The sequence below is a fragment of the Excalfactoria chinensis genome, chromosome 2 (genome assembly GCF_039878825.1).
Source record: "Excalfactoria chinensis isolate bCotChi1 chromosome 2, bCotChi1.hap2, whole genome shotgun sequence".
In the NCBI taxonomy this organism is placed as follows: domain Eukaryota; kingdom Metazoa; phylum Chordata; class Aves; order Galliformes; family Phasianidae; genus Excalfactoria; species Excalfactoria chinensis.
The window spans coordinates 100,967,866-100,994,985 of record NC_092826.1 but is presented as its reverse complement, the minus strand read 5'-3'; the positions used below and the strand labels follow the sequence as shown (position 1 = coordinate 100,994,985).

Genomic DNA, 27,120 nt, shown 5'->3' with positions numbered 1-27,120 from the left:
TTTAACCATTCTTCAAGAGGAGATGAAAGAAATGGACCACACTGTGTAACAAAGCATGGTACATTTCTGGGTTTGGACAGAAACGACATGGAATATTTTACTTGCTGTTCATGCATCATTTGCTTTATTTTGAGAAACTCTGTCCTTTCTCTTGATGCAGGATATCTGTGTTATATGAAGTGTAAAAGGAAACTGTAGTTATCATTCAAATATGCTTGCTGTCTTACTAAGAGGAGAATGTTCTCTCTGTCAGATATTTTGGTTTCTGAAGGTTAAGGTCCTGGGGATTCTGCCAGAAGACAGATGCTGGGCTGGCAGACGGCATATACTTTCAGTCATGGGGGTGTTGTCCTTCACTACTTCTGGAAAGAAAATCTTTTGAATAGTTGCGCAACAAACTTTTACCTTGTCTTTTTTCCAGTTCCTCTGAGATATATTCCCTACCTCACCTAGGAAGACTGGGATCTTATGCCAATCATCTGTTTTTGATCTGTGTGAGAAATAGCAACAGCCATATTCTATGTTCTTTACTTCATTCTTCTGAGATATCAAAGCATTCTTCCATTTGACCTAACACACCACTAATTTACCTGTTTCCTTACCTCCCGTGCCACATTTGTGATCTATGTATCCAGCCTAATCTAGATGAGGGCAATAAAGGGCATATCTGTGAGAGACTGGATTATTGGAAGAGCTCTGGGCTCAGGTTATTATGAGAGGTTACCTAGCTTCACTTCTCAGTTTCCTTGCTCTATTTAGTTCTGCAGGTGTGGGACATGGAATAATAATAATAATAGTAGTAGAAACAAGTGATGAATGATCAATAGTGGAAGGAAGGGAGGGGATGCTACAGGCAGAATCATCTGCTCCATGAATAGAAAAATCATGGAGTTCCCTAAAAAAAAAAAAAAAAAAAAAAAAAAAAAGAAAAATTGAAGAATAATGTCAAAACATAGACTTGGAGACATTTTAATATAATAGTAAATCACTTTTCTCTTCTGAGTGTTGAATTTTGTTATCTTACATGTATGTTAGGATACTGATGTCAGGGGTCTTATGTCCTGAAAAGATTAGGGGAAATTAAGTAGAATAAATTGTACTTAAAGGGCTCTGCCTAAAGAAAATATATGTTTGCATACATGGGAGACTAGTGAAGGAAAGAAAACATAAGATGCTTGATGAATTCCCAACTTTCCTTTATCAGCATTTTTCTTTACCTTCATGGTTCTTAGGGAGGGAAAAATTCAAACCAAATGGCTACTAGCTGGAATTACTTCTACTTACAAAAGTAGTTTCTGCAGTGGATCTCTCTGATTTTACCATTACATCCACCATTTGAGTCCAACACCTTCTGTCCTCTCCAACTAGACTTCCTGTTAATGTGACAAGTAGCCTGAGAACAGTTTTTGTCTATCTGTTCTCACCTCACTGACTCCTGCTCAAGGCAACAGCACTATCTCAGCTGTTGAAGACAGATGTTCAGATAATCAAATACCTAACAAGTCACCCAGATTCATGTCAGCTACGTGCAAGTATAATTTCAACTTCTTTTTTTCAGAAACAAGCAACAACAAAACAAAACAAAACAAAAAAAAACACCTTATTTTCAAAATAATGTTATTATTATAATGTTATTGCCTAGTCATGTGTACTTTCACATTCCAGAAGTAATTATTACTGCTTCCTTATTAATTCTGGTAATTTAATATCTCCTACTGTGGCGAGCAGTTATAGAAAAAAAAAAAAAAAAAAAAAAAAAAAAACATATTGAGGAAAACAGCTCTCTCCTCAGTACCTATAAGAACTGGGTTGAAGCAAGGACTGACCACAGACAGTCCCATTCCTCGTGACTGGAGTCAAACTATCTGTAAGGTTGCACCTTCCTGATGGCAATTTTGCTGGCTTTGGTACAATTTGTAGCCTCCAGAGGTGCCGCTTTACCTCCTCATCACTAATAGATTTGTGAGAGGTTCTGGGGGAAAAATATAGTAAAAAAAATATAATAAAAGCTACCATAAGAGTAGTTTTGGAAGAAAGCAAGTCTGGATATCAGATCTTTCTCTTCTTACAAGAACGTTGTAAAAAAAACCTAACAAATTATATCATTGAAAATTTAGTACATAGGCCATCAGTCTCTCTGATGATATAACTGTCATCAATCAATGACAAAAGAGAGCATTGTTCAACTAAGACATACTCTATCCAAGGGTCTCCAAGAATTTGTAAGCATGTATTTCACAATCTGCATAACACAGCAGCAAACTTTTCTTACTTAAAGGTTAGAATCATATTTTCTTACTTAAGGGTTAGAATCATAGAATCATAGAATTATAGAATTACTCAGGTTGGAAAAGACCTTGAAGATCATCAAGTCCAACCGCAGCCTAACCAGTAGCCTATCTCTAAAAAAAATAATAAAAATAAAAATAAAAATAAAAAAAAATAAAATAAAATAAAATAAAATAAAATAAAATAAAATTAAATTAAATTAAATTAAAATAAAATAAAATAAAATAAAAAAAAAACAAACAAACAACAACAAACCTCTGCTAAATCATATCCCTGAGTACCACATCCAAATGGCTCTTAAACACATACAGGGATGGCGATTCAACCACCTCCCTGGGGAGCCCATTCCAGTACCTAACCACCCTTTCTGTAAAGAAGTTCTTTCTAATATCCAGCCTAAACTTGCCCTGGTGCAACTTGAGGCCATAGAATGCTGAGGTAGTAAGGAATAAGTGACTTACTTACATCAGAAGACAGAAGTTTGTCCCTAAGGTGTAAGAAAAGACTATAGCATTCCTTCTGTCTTAGAGTTTTTTATATAAGGTCATTTTCCCTCTTGATGTTGCATCTCTTTTAGGAAGTGTAATCAATATCCTTTGGCAATCATCATATTTATCTATATTAAAATTAAGTTAGATTGAACTGAATAATTTTCTTACTTAATTTCCAAGCTATAAACCAGTAAGAAAAATATTAACACTGAAAAATACAAGAGAGAATGAGTAGTACACATTTCCTGCTTCACTTGGGACAAAAAGAACATGTAATATCAGTGAAGTGTTCAATTTCATTTTATAAAATATGTTTTGCTAGGCTTATACTTATCTGATTTAACTTTCAGATACAAAATTTAACATGCTTTCAATATTCCCTACTGATTTGCACAAGGCAGTAAGAACTAGAGCCAAAGAACTTCTTTAAAGTTAGTAGCTTGGCTTATGCATTGGCCAGCTTCTGTTCAAAGGTTCTTTGTGAATAATAAATCAAGTGAATAGCATAACAAAAATTACAATTCCTTTGGAAGAATGTTTCAATTGCATTTTCTTTGAAAGAAAAAATACTTTTCCCATTCTGAACCTGGTAAAATAAAGAAAAATAGTTACTAATTCTCCAAATGTTTAAATATTTTTAGACTACTTGTTTTAATTTTCATATTTGATTGCTGGAAATCATTTAATGAAAAGCAGCTTATTTTTTAGAATGAGTCTGCAGATAAGCAACCTGCAGCAGAATGAGAAAATAGTAAATGAGAAAGCAGCAGAATGAGAAAGAATATTCTGCTGTAATTGCATAGGCAATGACTATACACAACTGTTTTTAAAAATTATTGTTAAAGAATAATTAAAAGAATAGCAGAGATCTAGCAGATATTTTTCTTGAGGAAGCACAGAAGTGTATTCTTAGCACAGCATTCTACTGTATGTATGCAGTGGTGGGGTAGAAGGAAGGTAAATAACAATCCAGATGTTACAATCAAAACTGAAAAGGAGAGACTTCACATAAATGAATACACAAATACCTATGTACATACGAATCTTAGATTAAAAAATTAGATTTTTAATACATACTTACACTGTAATAGTTTTCTTGCATATACTTAAAAGTTGTATCTATTTCATATTAAAAACATTGGAAACATTTAAAATTGATGCATTGGCTAAATATAATAGAGCTGGAAATTTTTAAAGCAAAATCTGGAATGTTTAAGTACTAAAAACCATCCTTCAACATCTGGGCATCTTGATTGAATTACGCCCAAAACTGGAAGTGTAGTACCCAATGGTCAGGTTATTTCTTTGGTTTGTTGTCGTTGTTTTCTTTGTTTGTTTGTTTTACCTCACATTTGTATCATTCAGAGATGAAAAACTGTATGAGATTTCTTTTTCTAAATACAGGAATTCTGTTCATGAGCACTGCATGGAGGGTGTTCACTGCATTGTACAAAGAATGTAGAAGAAAACAATTAGAAACATGGAAAATGTCACTTAAATGCAACAGAAATCCTTGGCTGCTTATAACAGAAAATGAATAAAGTGTGCTATCACAGGAACAGGAAAGGAAAGGGCATAAGCTCTATTAAGTTTACATGGAAGGACAATTTGTTGCTAAAGTTGACATCTGTGTTAGTGAGACATCATGCATGATTTCTATAGGAACCTAGTAGGGAAATGAAATCAAAATGGTGAAAAAACTGTTGTTCTATGCCATATTTAAAGAGATGTGAAAAAAAGAGAGAGAGAGAGAAAGAGACAGAAAAAAAGAAAAGAGAAGAAAAAAAAATCAAAATGAGTGAGAAACAGGTTGCTTGTCTCATTAGCTGTGTAACAGAGCTAGGAAGTCACCTATAAACACCCAATTAATCTGTCTCCAAGAGCAGAAAACACAATGTAAACATAATGTAATTCACCAAGATAGTCAGCATCTTTGAACAGGAATCCAGGCTAGTAGAAAGTGGGGAGAGGGGCAAAATTCTAGGGGTGTTCACAAGAGGCCAAGTATCCAGACAGCTGGAATTGTTTTCTGTTTGCTTTATGATAGCCTTCTGTTTCCAAACTTATAACTAATTATTAGGCTTTTAGACATACAAAACTGTTTTTCTTCATTATTAAGTTTAGCTGGTGTTGGAGATGAGGTTAAGGCTGACATCTGCAAAGTTTCAGTATTTCTTACAGATGGGTTGCTTAAAGCCACCTGTGAAAGAACATGAACTCTACAGATTTTCCTTCTCAGTTGCAAAGAAAGAGCTTAGGGATTGAGCGTGATGATCAAGAACAAGTGCACTGCAAGCATAAAATCATCCCATCCTCCAGTACTGACCAGATACCTGTGACCCAACAGCTTCCAGGAAATCCTGAGCCATCAAGGCAGACAAGACAATAACAAGAAGAGAAGATGGCAGACCCTCACTAACAAGGTGATGGGAGAATTTTATTATTTTTTTTAAAGTGAATAATGATGAAGTCAAATCTAAATGAGATTATTTCCTTTCTACATAATATGTAGACAGACCTACAGTTGTGGCCAACTGACGTCTGATTGCTGATATTAACAATGGGAAAGATCAACATACAGTTATCATGATAGATCATATAGACATAATAGTAACAATGGTAAGAAAAATAACTGGAAAAGTTATGCAGTGTCACGTTTCATGGTTTTAGCCACTTTTTCCAGTATAAATTATGATAGAATCTTCAGGGAGGACAGGTTATCCCTCATTCTCTTTCCTCTGAAGAATCTGTACCAAGAGATTTGTCAAATACTTATCAGGTTTTCTGTAGTCTGTGTTGTCAGGCTACAGCACAAGCTTCATATTTCAGAAATTTCTGTCATTCAAAGAAAGGTTGCATTGTCAATCCACTGAAGAAACATATCCTAAGATCTGTTTCCTTTAAAATCTTCACAAGGATGCAACATGGGAGTTACAAAAATAATTAGGATTTCATATATATGCATCCTTCTCTCCTTGAATTGCTCTGTTTCATGTTTTTGTCATTGGATTATACCATTCTACACATAGAATCATAGAATTATTATAGGATGTCTTAGGAGGGTAAATAAAGATCTTTTAGTTCCAACTCCCCTGCCATGGGCAAGGTTGCCAGCCACTAGATCAGGCTGCCCAGGGCCCCATCCAACCTGGCCTTGAATGTCTCCAGAGACAGGACATTCATAGTCTCCATGAGAAGCCTGTTCCAGTGCCACACGACTCTCTTGAGTAAAAAAAAATATATATTCCTAGCATCTAAACTGAATCTACAGTCTTTTAGTTTAGTGCTATTCCCCTTTGTTCTATTGTTATCACACCGTGTAAAAAGTAGGTCTCCCTTCTGCTTGTAAGCTTCCCTCAAATACTGGAAGGCCACAATGAGATCGCCCCAGAACCTTTTCTTCTCCAAGCTTAACAAGCCCAACTCTGTCAATCTTTCTTCATAAGGGAAGTGCTCCAGCCCACTGATCATCTTCATGGCCTTCCTCTGGAGCCACTCCAACATATCCACACCTTATCTGTACTGGGGTCTTTAGGCTTGAATGCAGTGCTGCAGATGGGGCCTCACAAGAACAGAGTGGAGGGGACAATCACCTCCCTCACCTTATTTTGATGTAGCCCAGGATACTGTTGGCCTTCTAGGCTGCAAGTGCACACTGCTGGCTCATGTCCAGCTTTTTATCTATTAGGACCCCTAAGTCCTTTTTCACAGGAGTGCTCTCAAGTTCTTCTCCCTTTCTGTACTATCCCTTTCTGAGATTTCCTCTTGTTAAACCTCATTAGACTTTTGTGTGTCCACTTCTCAAGTGTGTCCAGGTCCCTCTGGATGGTGTCCCTTTCTTCTGTTTTGTCATCTGGGATGCATGCTGTCTGGCCCCATAGACCTGTATACATTTAGCCTCATGATGTGGTCTCAACTTTCTCCACTCTTACACTGGGAGGGATTTTTCTCCCTTGACCCCCAGTTAGAAATTCAGGGACATGAAAGACTTGTGATACCTGATGACTGAGGCAAATAAATATAAATACAAATGAGTAGTTTCAAGTAAAACTTCACTGAATGTTATTGAATAGGTAGTTCTTTGACATTTGAGTAGAAACTTGGATGACAAATGCATTAAAAATATATCCTACCTGCTGTTACTTATCAGTAGATCTACAGTAGTAAAATAAAAACATAAGACTTTGCAGATCACTGATGCTATCTACAAAAAAGGTTAGCAACAGAAGTTGGAAATCACATAGATTGTGTATTATAGTAGTAAAAATAGAAATAAAAGTGAATTTTAATATTGATTTTTAATTGCATTAACTTAAAAAATGAGAATTTGCAGGCATATTGGACCAGATCATGGTCCATGCATTTTTACTTGCTATTAAGTTCTGAATTATTTTATTTTCATAAGCTAGGTTTAATATATAATTTTGTTTCTCTATGCTTTCCTCTTTTACTATCAGAGCCTGATTAATTAAATTTTAACTCATTAAGAATTACTTTTCCTAATCCATAGCAACCCAGTCCATTAGAAAGGGTAATAAGTTAAGGTAAGAAGTCAGAAATAATGTGATAGGAATTAATTCAGTCAACACAGCAGGACAGGAACTTGTCTGAGTTCATCTGAAAATTGCAGGGTTGGTTCTTGGTCTGTACTGGTATAGCCTTTAGCTAGCAAATTTAGGTTTACTTGTTTAGGATTATAATAAAGTAGCTTAAATCTTTTACTCTATATGTCTCGTGTTCAGACCTGAAAGATTCATAATTTTGGAATTATTTAGGGGAGACAATACGGCACAGAAGGAAAAGTTGTTTGTTTATTCATTATATGAATACACTTAATTATTTTAATTCATTCCGTCACACAAAGTAAAACACCTAGACTAAGTTCCTCATATGAAACAACATTCTTTTTCTCAGTACAGATAGAATGAAGAAAGGAATTAATTTGTTATGGACCATCATTTTTCCTTGTTCATTCATAATTGCTCTCCAAATGTAACTGAATATATCTATCTCCACATGAAGATGGTAGTGCTTTACTTACTCTGTGTTTTGGAGAATTACAGCTGGTCAGGCAAGGGGTGTTTGTAATTCTGTATCAGGTACTTCTCCCTCTGCCTGGCAGCAGCACAGTCCCTAGAACACCCTATTGTTGCATGTCTCAGTTTGTCCTGTTTCCTATGCATTTGGGGGAGCAGTGTCCTCTATGGCATATATTTTACTAAGATCAATTATTTTTAATAATTTCCATGAGAATACAGTCAAAGAAGGTAACAACCACTCTCAACAATATTTTATTCAAATTCTAGCACATCAGGAAAATTACATTTAATTCTACATAATTTTAGAAGAATATTCTAAGAAATAAAACAAGCTACACGACCATTTTTAACCATGGAATCAACATCTTTAGTTAAACTCCATGGGAAAAATTCATGGATTTGGTAATAATGGAGAATCAGACTGCACAGCAACTACTAGGATGGTTAGTTGAGCCAGCTTACCTCTGTGATGGGCCATGTTCTTGGGGAACAGTCTTGTCTACAACAGAAAATTTTCAAAAATGACAAATTAGTTAAAAAATTATTTTGTGAATTTGTTCATACAAAACAAACAAACAAACAAAACAGTCTAGTTGATAAACAGTCATTATGAATTAGCAACACTAATGACACCAGGACTTCTAGATTTAGCTTTCACATTTTCTAGCTATCTTCTTAAAGTTCTCAAACATGTGAAAAATAGTGTATTCTTAGCTTCAAAACCACTTCATAGATAGTGAGAATGTTTCAGAAAAAGGACTCAAGCACAGAGCTACTCAGTGGCCTTTTACAGTACAGTGACGTTGAACATCTGAATGTCATTTTGGAAGATTCTTTTCTGAGATTCCTATTCAGCTCTTACTTCTAAACCCAACGTGCATTTAAATCAGCCTGGATCCTGCTCCAGGACCAGGTACCCACTTATTATGCAAATAAGTTGTAGGCATTCATTTGGTATACTGCTACATCTAGCACTTATCTCTTCATATCTGTCTCCTTGTTCCTAAAATACAGCCTTACAGATTTTGTGTGAAAAAAAAAAAAAAAAAAAATGTTATTACTGGCTAAAAAGCATTATTTTGCTAATGAAATCTAACTATATGTATCATTTCAGTTAAGTCAAATTTAGGGGCAAATTAATACCCATCTTCTGACTTACTCTGATGATGCAAAACTTTGATTAATACACAAAAGTTTACATATATAAAAATAAATTGATTTCTTGAAACTAAATCATTTCTTAACATGGAAGGGTAAAGTAAACCAGGAAGATTAAAACTGTAGTTATATCCCATGCAAGTACACAAGACATCTTGTATTATTTTTCCTAAAAGAGCTATTATTAGAAATGAAGCTCTTTGTGAATAAGTGCGGCAGATGGTGCATAGGAGTGAGTGGTGAGCAATTTACAGTAAACAAATTCTTTATTTCTGACGGGTCATGGGGAGAGCTAACATGGTCCCCAATTTAATCAAGGAGTCATCTAGTAAACAGTGGCATTCAAATAATGATGTGAAACATCATCTTTTTCTTCTTTAAAAAGAAAAACAAAAACAAAGAAAGGCTTTATATTATAGAGTCATGGAATCATTAAGGTTGGAAAAGAATACTAAAATCATCTAATCCAATAGTCAATCCATCACCACTATGCCCACTAAAACACGTCCCCCTACATGTTTCTAGAACACTCCAAGGACAATGACTTCACCATTTTCCTGGGCAGCCTTTTCCAATGCATCACCACTTCTTTGAAGAACTAAAAAGCCTATTCCTACACAGATTTCCTACAGAAATGATGTGCCTTCTGGGCCTGACAGCATGATGCAATTTGTGAAGTTGCTTCAGCATGCTCAACATCTACTACTGAAAGCACTTTTGCAAGTTTAGTACCACTGCACTGGTCGAATTGAATTCAGGTGTTTACTGAATGCCATAGGTTTTGTCAGGTAGCCCCTTTACATATGGACTCTCGTGTACAAACAAGACTTTATGATTACTTTAACTATTTGTCTTACAAGGCATTCTCTCTGAAAATGTTTAGCAGGTTTTCTATATCAGCAAAGGAGACTACAATTCAAGTCAGAAGCAGATGAATCCCTTTTAATAAAGCAATTCCAGCTAATGGGAGTAACATTCTTAGTGGGCTTTTTGTGTACTGCTCAGACAATATATTCACAAGAAATTTAGTTCTGCTCATATTAGTTATGTCTAGGTGTAGTTGTACCATGAGCTGTTGGTTGGAGAACATGAGTTTCCAAATATATTTTATCTACATCTTAAATTTGGATTCAAACAGTAGTCTGTGTCTTACAGTTAACTATCACCACTAGCTATAGATAGAACATAAGATAATTTTGCATACTCATGTGTGTAATGGGCTTGTCAAGTTACAGAAAACACGCATTGTTGTCTGCCCCTTAAATCAGGCTATTATTTTTTCACAGAAAACAAACAAACAAACAAACAAACAAACAAAAACCACACCATTTTTGAAAAATCTAGTTTGGTAGAATCACTCTTGGAATTAATATAATTAAATTGGTTATTAAGTCAGTTATGCTCCCTGTAATTTCATTTATATATATGGAAGCAAAAAAAATCTTGCATTCTCTGCAAAGACAGTAACAAACCACCAAATACTATTTTTGTTGTCTCAGCATCAAAATTCTACCATATGGCAGCCTCTATTTGAAGTTAGATTCTATCCTCCTTCAGTAATCTCCTTCACCTCTTTTCCATACACACATGAAATCATACGTTGTCAAGCACTTGTACCTTGATATACATATTACTTCCTGAAATACTTTGCAAAAGCATATTAATCCCTGAACCTCTGTATTTTCCACACTGCTACTTGCTTTTCTGTTTAATTGACTCACCATAACTAATCCATATTCTCTAGTTTATAACTCATAAACTCTCCATCTTCTACATATATTCCTCTTTCCCTCTTTAAGTAAGGAGTAGATCTGTCTTCTCAACGATTCGTATTCCTTGCTGTTTAGACATTCTTCCTGAATTCTGAATTTTGTACTGAAGCAAAAGCCTCTGCAGGTCTATCAGTGGGTTCTGGGTTCTGTTGCTTGTAACATTGTAACATGCAACTAGCATTTGTCTATAGAGACAGATAATGAGAGGTTGGAGATGATGTCCTAAGAATGACTTGCAGTAATAGGAACATATATACTATTCATACTATATATATGTATATATATATATATATTCATACTTGCAGTAAATAGCAACAAATCTTTTTTTTTTTTTTTTTTTTTTTTTTTTTTTTTTTTTTCCCCTCTATATGGTTCTGAACATGACTGCTCAGTTTCTAATCTCACACAGATTTTGAAAGCCTCAGATCTTCCCTTGCCTGGCTTTAAAAGCTTTCAAAGAACCTGTTTAGTTGCTTCCCCTCAGGACAAACAAAATTATTTCTCCACCACCTTCAGCAATGAAAACATAACACCTGGTTTTAAATAAATAAATATTCCTCTGCAGTGTTTAAAATCCAAATGTGAAGAAACAACATCATCACTGGTTTTCACTGTTTGCAACAGTTATCGAAAGAAGAACTCAGCAACAACTTTTAATGAGTATTTTGGTTTTACTTAATCCTTTGCTTTTCAAATAAGATGACATAAAAATATTGGAGACAGTTTCTCCTTTATACTATTGATTTTTGAAGCTGAACTCTTCTATATGATATCAGCCTGAACATTCACTTATCTGTGTTGGTCTCTTCTCTAACATCATTTAAAGCAGGCTTTACATTTCTAACACTTCTTATCCATTCTGGATTATCCCACACTTGAGTCATTTTCTGCAAACTGCATGAAATTTATCCATCTACATCCCTGCTGAAGACAAATACAATCACCATCATGGTTCATCTTGGTTGATAGTTTGAGATAATGATGTGCTGACATACAAAGATTTAACTACAACATCTCCTGCAGTTATGCAGTGTTACTGATATAAGTACTAATGGGAAGCAGAATCTAAAAGTTGCAGCATGTTGATCACTTATCTAACAGACTGTGACCGCTCCTTGTTCATGTATGTGTAATGCTCTGAAAACACTGTCTTCATAGAGGTGTTCCTATGTTCATTAAAGTTTCAGTTTTACTTACCAATGCCTGATTGACACTGTAGTGCTTGGAACTTGCATTACATGTTCATAGAATACCAGAATTGTAGAATGACTTGTGTTGGAAGTGACCTTAAAGATCATCTAGTTTCAAACCACCTGCCACACAGGTAGAGCTGCCACCCACTAGACCAGGTTGTCCAGGGCTCCATATAATCTGGCCTTGAACAACTCCAGGATGGGGGCATCCACAACTCTCTGGGCAGCCTGTTCCAGTGCTTCATCACACTCTGAGTGAAAACATTATGGGGAACCCAGTACATAATCTAAATCTCCACTCTTTTAGTTTAAAAAACATTTTCCCTTGTTCTATCATTATCAAACCATGGAAGAAGTCTGTTTCCCTCCCAATTATAATCTCCTTGTAAGTACTGGAAGCGTTTGGTTTGGTTTGGTTACTGTTTCTCCTGAAAAGAAGTTGGAAATATATTTTACAAATCATCTGTGTTCTATTTTAAAGATTTACATCTAGAGCATCAGGCAGGTGTTAGATAAATGGTTATCTTTTACAGAATATCTGCATTATATATTTTTGGGGGTGTCATTCTATATTTCTTAATTAACTTATTCTGTTTTAGGTTTTCTAGGTCATCTGTCAGTTATCTGAATTGATATTTCCTGATTTTGTATCTTATGAATTATAGGATAAACAAACTTAAAGAAAATAAGTGAGCAAGATAGCTAATTTTTACTGTGATAATAAATTAACTATTAATTTGAAATCTATATCTAGTTGCATTTTGAAGGGCTTGGTTCTTGGCTAGGAAGTACTGAATAACTACAGGTAATTAACTAGAAGGCATTGAAAATCATTGCTTATTGAGGCTGAAGATGAGGAAAAAAAAAAAACAAAACAGTAGGCTGGGAGACAACAGTGAAGGTCATTTAGATGAACAGCCATTACTGATAAACAGATTCAGCCAGTCACCTACTCTTTCAGTCCATGAAAATTCTAAGCAAGAGATTAAACTTCTTCGTTAGACCTCTGAATCCAATAAAATCACCTTAATTCTTGTGAAGGAAATTTCTCCCTACCAATCTGCACAATAATATTACTATAAAGAAATTATTGGGTGTACACAGCTTAAAGAAAATAAATGAGCAAGCATTATAATATCAGAATTTTGTTACACAATATACTTCCAAGTCTAATGATAGAAGTACTTTTTGTAAAGTAAAAACTATATTCATTCTGCATAGATGTATTTACTCTAAGAGTTGCAATTACTGAAACACTATTTGAAATGAGATTTCTATATACTTCTGTAGTTCAGGAAAATCTTAAAAAAAGTACTGCAATAATGCAGGTAAGTTAGTTGTAACTCAAATAACAGTTCTTGAATGCACAGTTATTCTAGAATAACAGGTCTTTGTGGAAGGGTTTCTCTAAAATTACTGCCTCCTCCTATTTTGTTATAATGGCCCATGATGTCAGAGGTGGATACTGATTTTATGGTAGTAGAGGTTGAAGCTTCCCAACAATACTCCATTTCATTTTGTTGTCATATGACAGATGGCAGCAGAGGGGCAGTCTGACAAAATGGCATCTTTTGTGGAAATGAGGATTAGTGAAAGATACATCATTGAATACCTTCAAGCAGAATAAATTGCACCCACTGACATTCATCATGCTGAACATTTGTGGAGATCAAACAGTGGATGCAAGCGAAGTGTGGCAGTGGATGATGCATTTCAGCAGTGGCAATGGTAAGAGTGGGTCACCTCCACAGGTGCAGATTTTTATGACCATGGCATTCAGGCTTTTACTCATCACTGGCAAAAATGCATAGCTAATGGTGGTGCCTGCATTAAAAAAATAATGTTTTGTGGCTGAGAATTTGCTTTAATAACTAGTGTTATTCTGCTCTTTGTATATGTTGCAGGTCCCAAGGAATTAAAAAGGAGGCATTACTTTCAGAGCCACCTACGTACGATATTCTGTATGTTATGTTATTTGCCACGCATATCTACACCACTTCTTTAGCAGCAAACATGATACAATCATAGGCTCATGAACAGAAATTTAAAACTTTTCTTTTTCTATTTTTAGCAGTTACTCATATGTCAGTCAGATTCGGGTCACAATAGTCAAGAATCTATGATTGCCTCAGATACTCTCAGCTGGATTTAAAAAAAAAAAAAAAAAAAAAAAAAAAAAAAAAAAAAGTATAGAAGCATTAGAAGTATTCAAGTTATTAAAACCTTACTTATGACAATTTTCCACTTTATATAATATAAATTAATTCAGTTATTCAAACAAATTATTTACGGGACACCAAATCATTTTAACTAGACTTAGTTCCTTGGTGTTGTCCTTTTTTTGGAGATAATGAACGTAACATCCCTATAAGTCTATGAAAACTAATTTCCAATCTTGTCCTTTCAGTTACGTGTTGTAGCTTGGTATGCAAATCAACTCTTCTTTCTCACACACATTCTCATACAAATATTTCTGCCTTTCTCAATAACCGGTGCCTAATAATATAAAAAGAAAAAAGGAACAGTGAATTGACTTGTTATCAGAAGTCATCAGATGAACATGTTGGTATTATTTATAATTGCTACATTGTTGCATAAGGAGCCAGTTGCCAAAGGAATCATTAAACCCACAGATTTTGACTTCTGCAGAGGATTTCAGAAAATTGCTTTTAATAGAAAAGTCTTTCATTTTATCCACAAAATGGGAAAAAAGCTAAACTAGGCAGAACAAATGGACCTTCTTTGAAAAGTTCTGATAGAAAATTCCCCTGGGTGGAAGCTTCAAATGGGTATAATAAATCTAGAGATTTAGAGGTATAATATTTTTTTGTTCCATACACTTCAAAGGAAGAACAGTGAGTGGGTTGAACAACTTTCTTGCAAACAATACAGCTAAAACAGAGTATGAACAACAAAAAGACCATAATTATCTATTTGGGAATAACAACAAATATTTGTCACAATAATGTCAATATATTTGTTATTATAATGTTGCAATAATGTTAATTCAATGCTGATATACATATGTTCAGAAGTATTAAAGATTAATTATGCCATGCTATTATCCTGTAATGTTCTTCTTAAACTTTTTTCTGTGCATCTTCTATGCTGTCCTCCGTGCAGTCCCTGTATACTACACAATATGTTCTGTTAGTGTCTGAAGACTCTTATAAGCACAAAAATATTGGCCTACATCAAGATTAATTACTCTCAGTTTACAAAGTTGCAATGTAACAGAGGAGCCTTTGAAAACACTCTTCTCTTAAAATGGCAGTCCTATCCATTATGGATTTCAGTCACCTTTTCCTCTTTATTCTCCTTTGCATCAAACAACCTTGCAGAGTGTTTTCTCAGTTCCATTCTTGATCCAAGAAGACACTCTCATGTTGAGGTCAGGGCACTAAGTAGCAAGCTCTGTGGGACCAACTTACTGCCGTTTTTATTGATTTAATGAAGGCACTTCATTTTGAAATGCATAAACACTGACAATAAATACTGTGTCATGAAAAGCAAACACAATTTTAGCAGAGTGTAATATTAGCCAAGTATGCAGTACTACTATCCCACCAACTATTGACTCTAAAGAACCAGTTATTTAGAAAACAACAGAAACAAAGAAGTAGCAGAAGAAAATTACAAACCTAGTCACTAGTTTGAAAATTATTGAGGAAGTTCAATACAACAATTTTGACAATACATTCAACAACAACAACAACAACAACAACAAAAAAAGCAGTAGAATTGAAACAGACAACTTCTTAATAATGGCTCAACTCTTGCATTAAATAATGGCAACATGTAAGAATATACTACTCCAACCATTCCAGTCATGTGCCAAATTGATCTACAAGTTTTCTTTGTCTTAGTCTACAACTATAACATTGACTGGATTAAGCTTCATAAGATATTAGCAGAAGTATTTGGAAAATTATGGTATATTACAGAATCCTTTGAAACTATGATGAGTTAATTAATTTTTACCTTAGACATTATTTAAATACTAAATTTTGGAGAGTTTATGCAAGACATTTTTATTACAATGAATTTGCAGCACCAATATAGGAGAAAAAAGGAGAGTATACTTGACTCTAAACAAAAAACATAAAATAATTTTACAAAAATTTGTTACTTAGCAAAAGCCAATGAAACAAACATTGATATCCTTTGTCCTTTTGTAAATTACCATAACTATTAAAGATGTATCAATTTGCTTCCTTATCCTTTTCTTTGTATCAGCATCTCCTAGACGCAGTATAAAATCTTTGTTCCATATTATGAAGTATCAAGCAATAAAAGGATATAAAACGTCTCGGTTCTCCCTTGCACAATTTACATAAAGAACATTTGCACCAAAAGATAAGTTCATATTAGTCCTAAGACAGATCATAACAGAGTGACTGTGCTGAAGCATGGATAAAAAATGTCTGTAAGAACTACAGGTAAATGTTAACAGAAAACAATTTCTGAAACCTTCAAGAGTCTGCAGACTTCCTGAGATTAATTTCATTATGTCCCACTTTGGACTTAAATGGTGTGAAATTTTTGTTATTGCCCTGAGATGACCTCAGCAGTCTGCAACATTTAGAAGCTTTCTAGTCTTTAGCTGCAGAAGATTTTGTGGTTGGTTTTTTAATTTTATTTATTATTATTATTATTATTATTATTATTAATGCTCATAGCTTAGTGGCAAAATTTGTCCTTGGTAGCTAAAGAACTACAAAGAAGTTCGGCATATATATTGAACTTTCTCTGTTTTCAGAAGCTTCTCTCTATTAACACAGTTATGATCTCTAATATCTCAAAGCCAGATGTTTCCCAGTTGGAGGGGGTTGGGCACAAAGCAGAGTTTTATGTGTTTAATTAATCTTAAATAGAAATTTTCTTGATCTTCCAAAACTGTTTCAAGATTTAAATTATTTTAACAATTAAATTATTTCTACTGTTTCTGCTGTCAATCCTCGATTTTCCATATGCTTCCTCTATAATACTTATATGCTTCTATACAACTATCTTTCCACTTTCAGTAGTATCTCAAATGTTTATTTTTTGTCACTACAAGAAAAATACGTACCTTATCAAGGTAGTATGAGCTACTTAGATATGACTTGTGTCATTACATGTTTTTGGTTTTGTTTTTTTTTTCCTACATTAAACTAGAGATAGTTCTTGGAGCTCAGAAATTTTTTCGGGGTAATTTTTATCTCAGGTTGAAAATGTCAGTTCAATTAATTAGACAAAAGGAAATACACTGATTTTGACAAAGACTGTATAGGGGCTTTTCTCAGGTGAGCACAGATTGTCTGGTGACAAATAGATTTAGCAAATTTGAGATACTTCAAATTTTCATATTTTGTTTCTGAATTAGCATAAATTTAAATCTTTCACAACTCCTGTGAATATTCAGATCGTTTATTTCTGTTATCATCTCTGAACTGTGAGTAAAATGACTCTACCAACACTTGCAATACAAGCAGCTTTAATTATTGTGGAATAGAATATAATGATAAATCACATAATAATTACCACTGTGTACACATGTAAGGTGAAACTTCTATTTTCAAGTTGTTATGATTATTCCTATTATTAAGCAATGGTAATTTTCCTTTAGGTACTAGGGGAGTGTGCTCAATGCTTGATGCACAAGACCTTCTTTGTGAGGTTTCTAGAAAACAGCCCAGAGACTCACATTCAAAGGCTCATTTTATGAAGCCAAAGAAAGTTTTTGTTTCCTACTTCCATCTGTCTAGAAAGACTCATGAATTATTCATGTGACAGGAGTTTGTTTCAAAAAGAAGACTACATGCCTAATTTTTCAGTTTCTATTTTTAGTGGGAACTGGAGCGCTATGAAGGAAGCCCTGTGTGCATAAAAGCTCTGTTTTAAGAGTATGCCATTTGAGAGCATCATCTTTGTTTGCTACAAAATGGAAAGCAGTGGCAGTCCTCCCAGCTATTACTTTATAAATTGGAATTTCCCTTATTGTCTATAATTGTATTTTTTGTTTTTAACCCACAAAGCAGAAAAACAATATTATAGGTTAGCTGAAGTGTTTCTGTTAGAAAAATAACTAATTTTGCATAAACAAGAACATCCTCTCTCTTTTTTCAGTTGATTATTTCACTGTATGCCAGCGTGAAGCCCAAAGGAAAAGGAATGATCTCACTGCATTTACTACATATGCACACTTAAAATGTTTCCTCTGTTACAGAGCTTTTAATTCCACTAAATTCCCTATTTTTATTTCCCATATATGTCAATCAAGGTTTGGAAAGGGTAGAGTTGGAAAGCCTTTCAGATCTCTGACTTGAAAGGCCTGTTTGCTGGAACTATCTGTAAGGCAGTTTTGGCTACTTTTTATTTCTTTTATTATATTTAGAGAATGAGTGATGGGGAAATGAAAACACATCTAAATATTTTTAGAATTACAATATCTGTAATCAAGACAGTGTACAAACCCTTATTATTTCTAACATATTTCATAAATTTATTCTACATTTTACGCTGTCAACATTTTGTGATTTTTTTTCATACTTTTTCTACACTCCAAACATGAGGGTATTTTTCTTGATAAAAAGGCTGGAAAAACACCCATTCAACCAGATGAAGTTCTTAGTGTGGCTTGTATCACCAACCCCAATTGCCATTAAAACAAATTTGAACATACTTATTTTAGCAAAATGCAAAATTATCTGTCTCTTGAAATATATTATTTACAATTTTTATCAAAGTTGCCCCAGTGGAGGTCATAACTCATTACTTATAACCACTTGTGATAGTCATTCAATAACAGAGAATTAATACCTTCAAAATAAATATGACACTGTACCATGTTATAAGTCACTAATTTGAACAGGACACTGAATAATTTAAAACTACATGTTTGGACTCTATACAGTGTGTTTTGCATATATAAAATTAAAGAGAAAGTGACATTATCATAATAAAGGCATTCTGCAAGCATCTCCTTCTCAAATGTGTCTTTCAAACTGTGAGTGGATGTAGACACAACTGATGACTTTGTGCACATGTGCTGCCCTGCATTATGGGCTCTGAAGTTGGTTAGGCTTTTGTAATGCCTTCTGACAGTGTGATGATCACCTGGAAAACATGCTCCTGGGTAGCTTATCCTGCCAAAGGCACTGGAAAGGAGACAGGTTATCTGTTATTCCAGTCAGATTCTAGTGAGTTTATTGAGAAGGGAGAAATCCAGCTGCCGATTTGTAGAAACATGCAATTCAGCAGCTCTTGGGCTGTGGCAGTGATAGCTAACGGCACAGAATTTTGTTGGTAGGCTCTCATGCTTTGCAGGGTTGAAGAGAAGCCTCTGATGATTTGCTGAGTAAGTGAAAAAGTCTATAAATCAGTAAAAGCCTTTGCAAATCTCCTTAAACACTGAAAAACTTTAATTAGCCCCATTCTATGTGGCTTCATTTCCTTGAAGAAAAATGAGTGCCACATATATTAGGAGACTGCCTGTGAGGATAATGGCCTCGTTTTCTCCTGAGCATGATATAAACTTGCAGCATCTCTCCAGCCTGGGCACTGCAGGTCCTTCTGTTTAATATGATTGCTATTAACTCCCCCCCACAGCAGCAGCAAGCTTTTCTCAAATGCAGACAGAAAAGTGATCTTACACAGTAATTTCTTTGAATGTTTGACTCTTCCTGGAGAGTCATTGCACTTGGACAAAACATACACACTGTTCTGTTTGCCACCATTGTACACCGTCTGCATCTGATAACTCTTCATGATGACTTTGTGAAACAGTACAAAAATGGCATAGCTTATCAAATGACAGCAGAAAACAAAAGCCCACAAAGAGAAAAACAAAACCCAAACCAAAAACTCAATTACATTGACCTAAAAACTCTCCCACTACACAGTTCTTGCATTAACTTTGCAAAAATAATTCCTGCTGTGTTATAATGTGCTTATTTTTTATTATTTTTTAAATTTCCCACTTGTCAAGCAAAAAGCCATGATGTGAATGTTGGAACATTATGAAAATGAATTCATAAACCAAGTCTATTTGCCAGTGTTCTTGCTAAATGCTGCAATGAGTGAGAAACTCAGCATGTGGCCAACCAAAACTGCATTGTGAAATAAAGTAAGAAAAAAACTGCTAGTGAATGAGAAAGAGAAAACATTTATGGCATATATTTAATGATCATGCAGTTACATACATGCTAACTCCCTGGGGTCATAAAAAAGTTTTTTGGCTCAAATCCCTAACCAAATCAGTAACTTGGCTGGTAAAGACAAGACAAAAGAATTAACTTCAGCCCCATGGACCCTGCACCACAAATATCTGATGAAAGTGGACCTGTGAAACACTCAGTCCAGAAAGCTGTTCATCTGGTGCGTCTATAACCAACATCTATGACTTCTATAGCAATGCAGAAGTTGGAAAATGAATATGGAACCACAGAATATTCAGGGTCCATCTGGCCATGCCCTGTTCCATCAGAGCCACTCAGAGCAGTGTCTAGGCCCACATTAAGGCACCTTCTGAAGATTCCCAAGGAGGTATCTCCACATCCTCTGGGCATCCTATGCCAGTGCTTGAGCATCTACACACCACAGAAGTGCTTCCCTATGCTCAAGAGCTTCTGTGTTCCATTTGGTGCCCATTACTTCCAGTCCTGCCACTAGGATCCACTGAAAAGAGTCTGGCTCTTCCTTCATTGCACTCTGTCTTTAGCTGTTTTATACACTGATGAGATCCCTCCTGAGCCTTCTCTTTTCTGGACTGAATGGTCCTCGCTCTCCCAGCCTTTCCTTGGAAAAGCGCTCCAGTCACTAATGACAGTCTCACATTTGTTTTCTGAAGGCTTTGGAGGGCTAGTGACATAATGCTGTAGCTAGCTGATTTTTTCAGTAAAGCTAATGAAGCCAAACCTACAAGCTAACTGTAGTGTGTGCTATTTCCATAGGCATAAAGAAGTGGGGTTATGGTCATTGTAGAGCTCAGTGCTTTGAATCTAATAGCAGACTGTCAAATTTCAGCAGAGATCAAAGAACAAGGAATGCTGTGCTTGTGTTGTACAGGATTCATGCATATTAGGACAAAACCACTACATTTGATGGACATTAATTCAGTTTTGTTGCCTACAAAGAAAAAAAAATCTTTTTTTCTAGACAGTCATTCTTCTAGAAGGGATTTGTAATAAGTACTGTTAAACTCTTGCACAGTGTATTTCCCAGCTAGTACTCTGCAGTATTCTGCTTCAGCCTGTCCCTACATCTCAGCATGCAAGATACAAGAGTTAGTGTCATCTGCTATCCAGAAACATGGTGCCTCTAGTAGGAAAGAAAGTTTCAGTGTACGTGACACTATACATACACTATTTTTTACAAAGGCGTTATGCTGCGTGACCCAAAATACTACAAGCCTTATTAATGTCATTGAACACTTGCCACATTCCTCTGCCACCAGTTTCTACACAAAGAAAGAGAAGAGACACATTGAATAAGCATCTATTTGTCTTTCCTGCTATTGCACATAAGGTCAGTCTTATTACCCCTGCACCTCAATGGAGAGATGGATAAATATCCTAGTTTATTTGATTGACAGTCACACATTACCAGCTTCAATTAATTCTATCTCTCATCTGTTGGTGACAAGCCAAAGAGGACAAGCATTTTCATTCTTCGGGTAGTGACCACTAGCCCTTTCCTGGTTAGTGCTGGTACTCCACAAAAGATGGAGAACGTACCTGGACTGCCTGTCCTGGGCCTCATTAATTTGCTTTTGTGCAACTTGGTATTCTAAAATGGGCCAAAATGCGCATAAATAATATTAATTTTACATTAACAAAGTGAATCTTTATCACCTTTGACTAGAATATGAGGATTCTTCTTGTATTCATCTATTCAATATGCACCTTGCTGGCTAGACAGACTTTTTTATCTTCATATTAATTCTTGTCACAATTTCATAAGTTACCTTACCACATTCTAAAAAGTAAATTGCCAATTTTAAGTGTTTTTAATATCCACTGGCATAATTTTTAGTATATATTACTTATGATCAAGTATTCATTGTGCTTTCATTTAAGTTCAAGCGAAGGGCCCTGACCAGAATGACTTTTCCAGAGTATTTTGCATTGAGGGCAGAGATGAGATCATTAAAGCAGCATAAACTAATCCAAGAATTCAGAAGTGAGAGGAAAACACTCACAGTGACCTTTCACTTTCTACAATAATTTATCTAAAACAAATGTTCTTTTAATTCACTTTATAATGGTAATCACGGGAGAAGGCTGGGCAGCTCTTAGAGGTCTATCTGCAGTAATTAAACATTTTCTTCTCCAGAATTTCTTTTTCCATAGATCAGACCAGAAGTGCAATTCACTCAGCAGGGAAAACACTTCTAGAAGGTCAAAAAATAAACCTATGCCATTTCCTTCACCTACTATTAAAGATGCATCAAACTACCCATGAACATTCATGCTGTATATCATTGAACATGAATGGGCTCAATGACCTGTACAGAACAAGGATATTGAACAACCTATTAGACATGCTGACAAAAATACAATATTTGGGTCATATTATACAACATAAAAATAATTATGTCAAAGTTACACCAAAAGACAAAGCTTACTTAAAACTACAGACAACTTTTATTCTTCACAAGTCATTTTCCTAACAGAGTAGGATAAATATATTTTTGTTTTGTGTTACTAATCTATTTAAATATAGTTATGAAATTTGTCTTATAGCATTATACAGTTCCTAGCTGTCCTTTAAGTCTAAAGCCAAGAGTGTATCCAACAAATATTGTGGAATCTTTTTGTTGTTGTTTAAATTTGCCCTTTTTTGTTGTTGTTGTTTTTTCCCATTCAGTAACAGATTTTAAGTATGAACCCCCCCCCCCCACTTGAGCCTTATGATTTTTCTTTCATAATGTATTTGCAGATTAAAAAGCAATCTGATATCAGGAAAAACATAGATTTCTCATTGTTTATGTCAGAAACATTATAGGGACAAAAATGAATAAAAGGAAGCAAATATATATATATATTTTCTGTAATAATTAGGTTCAGATTAGGTTTGAAATATAAACAGATCCCACTGTATATGAATTTTACTTTTAAGAAACTCTTTCATGACAATATATTTCAACCTCTACCAGCCTGACTGCTAAAGGACATACTAGAATGAATGAAAGCAAAACAGGAAATCTCATTAAATGTTGCCAGCAGCTTCAAATCATTATGAATTTTCCAACATGGTATCCAATAATTATATTAACTTCCCAATAATATAGTTAAATGTCTCTCATTACAACTAATTGAGAAAGTACAACAGATTACCCAATCTCACCGTTTTATGAAAAGAAAATGACATTTGTTCAGCTCTGCTAACAGTTGAATGCATTGGTGTGCAAGGACAGTCATAACAAAGTCAGCACTGGCCTTTTTGTGGGTCGGAGTACAATGTATAAAAAGTTGCTAACTTTTTGTAAGTGTTGAGCTTGGAAGCATTCTTGGTACTTCTGAGGCTTAAGCAAACTCTGACCTTAAGGCCCACAGCTCTGGGAACAGCTTTAGACATAAGTCTCTCTAGATATAACCTGCCACCAACAGGACAGCGCACAGTCTGAGTTCCAGTCTTCATTGCTGGCAATGAGGAGCATGCTGGGGGAAATCCAGAGAAACCTTCCAGGATTCACAATCAGACTGGTCCCCCTGCTGCAGAGCAATAAAATTCACATTATTACTGTTATTATTATTACTGCTGTTATCCAGCTAAGAACAGTCAGAGCTACATATAACAGTGCATTTGGCTCCAAGATTGTAAGACAACCCACACAGACTGCACTGAGCCAGCTGGGGCTGAACTGCTCTTGAGGTCTGGGCAGCTGATGTCTCACAGCATCTGTATTGTGAAGCCTCAAAATTGGAACAAGTAAATCTAATTTTGAGGCATAAAATTAATGAGCATTCAATTCTAAAGTCCAGTATAGTCTCTGGGAGCTTACTTCTAAGAAAATAATTAAATAAATAAATAAATGTGGTCACAGCACTGAGCTTTTTGATGTATATGTCCCACTCTCCACATCCATGGCAGAATACACCCACAACTCAGTGCTACAGAAGGTCTCCGTTGCACCTGACCAAAACAGAAGCTACAGCATTTGGGCAAAACAGATGTTGTTGGAAGATGCAGGAATATCTCCATGCAGCCAAGCCCTAACAGATCTCAGTATTTTATGCACTTAGCAAAAAAACCCACAAAATTTCCTGTGCGTTTAAAACAGGCTTCCATCTAAAAGAACAAGAGTACAATAATACAGTAGTCATAGTAATATTAACAACAATAATAATTACAAAGGAGACAGTTATGTAATGAATATAATGATGATTTCTTTTCTAGAACTTTGTCACGGCCATTTCAGACCAGTGTCTTTACATATTATGAAGACAGCAAATACCATCATTGATTGTTTCTTTTAACTTACGGTTTTTCAAATATTTATGGCTCAAATTAACATCAGAGGCAGAATATGCTTAGAAAGGATAGCAAAGGGAACACTTACAACACATTTGAGAGGTGCTACATGGGGTGAGATACAATTATTAGGAGTGACAAGACATGAAGCTATGAAAGCGGTCTCACTGTGTGTGAAAGAAAAGTATTTTGCAGACAACCTAGAGGGATTAATTTGGTGTAGTAAAATAATAAGTTTTCCTTTCTTTTACGTAACATTCTGCCCTAATAGTGATTTTTCTGAGTGTCAAATAGCCTACCTGGAACAACACATTTGTTTAGAAAGATGAATGTTGGGAATGGATAAGAGAGAAGTGCAGTTAGACAAGAGTTCTTGTTGTGTCATGTCTGCCTGTTCAGGAACCACTATCTCCCATCCTGGCTGCTTTTTTACAAACATCACTTGCTTAATATCAAGTGCAAAGTTTTCACCCAGTAATAATCTTTCCCAAGAAACTTAAACCCAGGGATAGCTTTTCACTGACTGGCAGGATAGATTATTCCAAGTACTTCTTTTGTTACTGGACCCAACATACAAATTTTATAGAGATGAAGAGAAACTGGCCATTACTTAAGGTTCACTTTTGGAGAAAATTAATGAATATGTGCAAGAGTCCTGAAAATCATTTAAAGCAAATCTTTACAGAAAAGTGCTAGACCTAAGGAATGAACAAAGTAAAGATCCACTGCTGAACACAAATGCTTACTGGGTCACCCAGCAGACATTTTGAATAATACAAGTCATTTGTAGCCCTTCAAATGACCAAAATCACCTTTCAGAGTGGCAGTGCCTGTGTGTGTATGCTTGTGTGTAGGTTTCTGGGGAGAAAAAAGCTTCAGACCACAGAATAGAGATTAATATGCTTTGCTCTCATTTAATTTGGCTTTTTATAAGGGGGGCAGACAGTGCCCCGGGGGCAGAACAGAGCCTGCAACCCATAAAATTTCCAATAATTCAAAAGAAAGATCTAAATTCTCCTTATCATGAAAACAACAGTGATTTAAGTGCCTGCAAATGGAATTATTTGTCAACAGTTACACGCTCTCATAGAATGAAACCCAATTCAACCTTATTCTCAAAGAAACCATATCCTTTTCTTTTAAGGAAAGATGGGAATAAAAATGAGTACTGTACAGACTGATAAAGGGGAGCTATTGCTTTCCAATAAGGTAAATGACACAATCCTGATCCCAGGGTAATTTGGCATAAAACTGGTTTTCCTGGTAACATGAAAAGGACATTGTGTGTGGAGTCTTTTCCTGTTGATTCATTCCCTCTTTTCAGGCTCCGGCGCTGCTGGAACAGATTGTCTCCTCCTCGTGCGCAAACCCAAGTGACATCTGATTCACCCACTGGCAGCTGTTCAAGCCTATCTGGACAAGCAGGCCTATGTGAACTGGGGACTGCAGTTTTTTCCACAGTGTTTATCAGCTGTTTTCATGCTGTTGAAACGATCTTGGCAATATCACGCACAGTAATCCCTCACCCCTTTGTGCCAATGTTGTTTTGAAACACGGCTCTCCTTGCTTCTAGGTGTGTTATCTCAAAAGACTTGTGCCTAGGAAGGCTGTGCAAATGATCACTTAAACTGCACTCCTCTGATGATTCAGATGGTGTGTAAAATCAATAACCTGTAAAAACTAATATAATTTTTTAAAATGCAATTAAGTTAGCTAGCTGCCTATTTAAATTTATCATTTAAATCCTTGAAAGGCTAGGAGCCTGCAAGTGGCAAAACACTCCATACGTTAACTAAATACCATTTTTCTGAGCCCTATTCATATTCTCAAATATCAGAAGCTATTTCAGAGATTCAGTTATCCAATGAAACCCAATGTTAAATTTATGTAAGTAAATGAAGGTCATGACTGTGTCTGGGCTGACAGTCTGTGGCAAAAGAATGATTTTTGTATACACAAGGGGAGGAATTTAACTGATTTGTTCTTGCAGTCATACCCAAGAGTTGAATTAAAAAAAAAAAAAAAAAAAAAAAAAAAAAAAGATAGCAAATGAAACAAATTGTAATAGCCTCAAAATATCTCTGACAAATATCTATCTTACAACTTATTCTCTGAAGGAAGAAAAGGGACAAATACACACCTACAGAAGACCCCCCCCCAAGCACATGGAACGGTGCTTTATATTGTGAATTAGATGTTATCCAGTGAAGCTTGCTAACTGAGAATGAAAGTACAGCCTATTCTAAGCATTTATAAAAGCATCTATCTATTTGATACACATGCATCAGTTCTTCAAAGCCGCCCTGAAAGACAGCAACAAACAAGATATAAGCAAGCTTAAACAGTACCAGACAAACCAATTCAAAGCTACAAAGTTTGGATGAAAAAAACAACACAAAACTCAGCACGGGTCAGTGCAGTGTTAGCAGCGGAGGAAAGAGTTGATGTGACTGCACTGACAGATGTCCGTGCTCAAAATACATCAAAAAGTACCTTCACAATTCAGTGGTTTGTGTATGAGATGGCCAAAGCCAAAGAATGAAACCTGGGTAAGATTTCTCTAGCTGCGCATGAAACTGCACATTAACCATCTTTTTGATCACATTAGTGGTGCAGAAAGTCCAGCCTTCAAAGTAGAAAATGTTTACTGATTAAACAGAATATAAGCAGTGTATTCATAAGCTCTCCTAAACATCCCTTTTAAAAATTAAAATGGCCATTT

General features: G+C 35.3%; 1 protein-coding gene across 1 annotated transcript in view; it reads right to left on the bottom strand.

Annotated features, from left to right (window-relative positions):
• Positions 1–8,302: 8,302 nt before the first annotated feature.
• The window catches only part of PHF14 (PHD finger protein 14), a 189,725-nt gene continuing 170,907 nt past the window's right edge, over positions 8,303–27,120 (bottom strand). Inside the window, exon 20 of the mRNA XM_072328999.1 lies at positions 8,303–8,318. The gene's annotated coding sequence lies outside the window, so the exon portion shown is untranslated. The remainder of the gene's footprint in view (positions 8,319–27,120) is intronic.